The sequence below is a fragment of the Asterias rubens genome, chromosome 8, assembly GCF_902459465.1.
Source record: "Asterias rubens chromosome 8, eAstRub1.3, whole genome shotgun sequence".
In the NCBI taxonomy this organism is placed as follows: Eukaryota; Metazoa; Echinodermata; class Asteroidea; order Forcipulatida; family Asteriidae; genus Asterias; species Asterias rubens.
In genome coordinates, this window is record NC_047069.1 from 4108759 (window position 1) to 4111764 (window position 3006).

Consider the following 3006-nt stretch of genomic DNA (forward strand, 5'->3'; position numbering starts at 1 on the left):
TCAGCTGACTGCCCATCACAACATGAGGTCATCAGGAGGTCAACAGCTGATGGAAAGGCACCGATAAAAGATGCATCAATGACGCTGGATGCAGACATAAAACAGTCGTGAGTCATGTTTTTTACTTGGTCTGGTATCCCACACTGGGTAACCCGAGGAAATTGAATGATGCACAAGGAGCCAGTCTAAACTCAATTGACACAGCGCGCCGATGCGCAACAGTAGTCGATTTCCGCAGAAGTAAATATCCGATGGGAAGTACTGGAGCTTGCTTCATCATGAGAAAAATTCATTCGTTATCTCATTATCATGATTTAATGTAAGGATTATCCTGGACTACATTTCCTTCAATGCACTAGTCTACATTTCGAAATAAACTTTGGATTTAACTGTTATTGTTGGGCCATCAAACACGAAAGAATCGTGTATTCAACCTTCAATAAATGTTGTGTTGTTGTTGGTAAGTTGTTCAACTTCATAATTTTTATAAAATCTGATCGATCATAATTACTACGTTTGATTTCAGGATCACAACTTTATATTTTTATCCCATCCTTTTGTGTGAATAAATAGAGGTACCAGGTAGGCTACTGTACTGACATAAGCGATAAGTTAACAAATAAATTATTCTGTTAGTGTTAGTATAAAGTAAAGTAATTCTCAACTCAAGTTGAATGCAATTTTAATTTTATAACTCATTGATTTTGAAGGTCATGAAGGTTGAGTAATGTTATACAACTTAACAAAGACGTGTATCCTCCGATACCCCAAATCTGCGCGTTACAAATATTCTCGCAGGCACCTTTCCCGCGGCGTAACTTTTTGTTTTTCATGAAAGTATACAACATAATCTTCAATCTCCTGCAAAGATGGGACAAATCGTAGCCTTTCTGGTTGATATTTTAGAAAATCGATAATTTTAGTAAAAAATCTTACCTTTAGACTAAACACAAAATATGACTAGCTAAAATGGTTGATAAAAACACTTAAAACACACTGAAAGTTCTTTGCGTTTGTTGTCTGGGGTCCTACTAAAAGCCGCCAACAAGTTTTAAATACCTCAAAAATTGTCAATAAACCATAGATATATTAGAAGTATGTGTGTTCTGTAATATAAACATAAATTTAATGGAAAAACTTCACGAAAAGTGTGAATTTTTTACCAGAAAAAAACCTTAACTCTCACGGAAAACGGTCGGACGCCATCTTGGCTTAAAATCGTGTTTGGACCAGACCATTATGATGCAGGTAAGTCAGATTTAGCAATAGAGGGCGGGCATCATGCACTTGTTGTCGGCTTTTAGTAGGACCGGTTGTCTGCCATACTTCACTACTTCAATTACAAGTGTTTAGAAGAAAAGGCGGCATAGAAAGGGTCCCCGTATTGAGGTTTCAAAACAAGTGCGTGAATTTATGTGACGTAAAACAAATGCCGACAAATTGAGGTTGTTTGCATTCGACGACCTCTGTTGTGCTTTGATGGCGTTGTACGGGCTTGAAGATCTCCTCTTAGGTGGGCTATGACATCGGACAAATAAAAATAAAGCTCAAAGTTGTTCTTGGTTCTGTTAATTAAACTAAAATTCTCTCTCAAGTCTTCAGTGCGTGAATATAGGGTACACAAGGATACACAACTTAACAAAGACGTGTACACCAACACTTCTGGGGAGCCTACAGTATGTATACCCTGTATACATGTACGTAGGACATGTAGGATGGATTTAGTTGCAATAATTATAACGCTCTTCTTCTTCTTCCTTATAAAGTGCAGCCTTCAAATGGTTGAAGATGTACGCACTGGGTGTGAGCGCATGTGTTGACTTAGGCAACAGGAATTTGTGTCAGGTGCAGATAGAATTATGTACAGGTGCGAGTAAAAAGCTGGAGATGAGGTTTACTTCAGCCGGGGGTCCCTTAACGCCAGTTTGAAAGCGTCAAGGGACGGGTATGCCGCAGGATCAACTGGGAGGTTGTTCCAGTCCCGGATGGTGCGTGGGAAGAAGGAGCTGGCGTAGACTGAAGAGCTGGTATGGGGGATTGTGAAACGAGAGCCATGACCTCTTGTTGATGTGGTTGACATGGTTGAGTGTGTGAGAAGGGTGTTTCAAGGGATGTCGACCAAGTTGAATCTTATTTTGTACATCATTTGAAGGCGGCTTTGGTAACGACGTTCCTGAAGAGAGGGCCATTCGAGGTGATCTAGCATAGCGGTAACACTGCTCGTTCTTCTATAATCTCCCATGACGAATCAAGCTTAGCTTCGTTGGACTTGCTCTAGCTTCTTGATGTTATGTGCGTGTGGGGATCCCATGAAGTTGCTCAAATTCGACTGCTGGTCAAATAAAGGTGGTGTAGAGATTGCTTTGATTCTCTGGCTGCTGTGGCTCAGATTGCGGGAGAAGAAGACCTTGCTGCTAGTGGCTCTTTTTGAGATGTTGTCAACACGGGTGTTGAAGCTTAGCTTCGGATCAAGGTGGACTCCCAGGTATTTAGCGGAGTTGACAGCCTCCAAGGTATGCCCATGGATGGTGTAAGAGGCAGGGACAAGGGCCGTACCGTTCCTCGCTCGCCGGAGCGTTACAATTATTGTAACTAAGAAGGATTCACCTATTTTAGTTTACCAGAGACATACCAACTTTTAGGCTGCTAGTTGTACACACACCAACTCGGTACACACGCTAACTCGATACACGCCATCTCGTAAGCCGATCATGCTGGTTAGTCAAGCAACCTGTGTGCAGCATACTCAAGCTGTACATACAACTAAACAAGCTCTAAAAGGTCTAAAAGGTCCACGTGTATGTGTTTATAAATGTTATGGGACCAATATGGTTGAGACTGAAGCCATACAAATACACATAAACAGTAATATAGTTATTTAACAGCCACAACTTGTAAAACAAAAAACAACGCTGTGTACTTTTTTATCTAACTGCTTTAATACCTGATACTTTGGAAAAACAAATGGAAGTTTTTAAAATTGATTTTGGGAAAAACCTTGTTAGA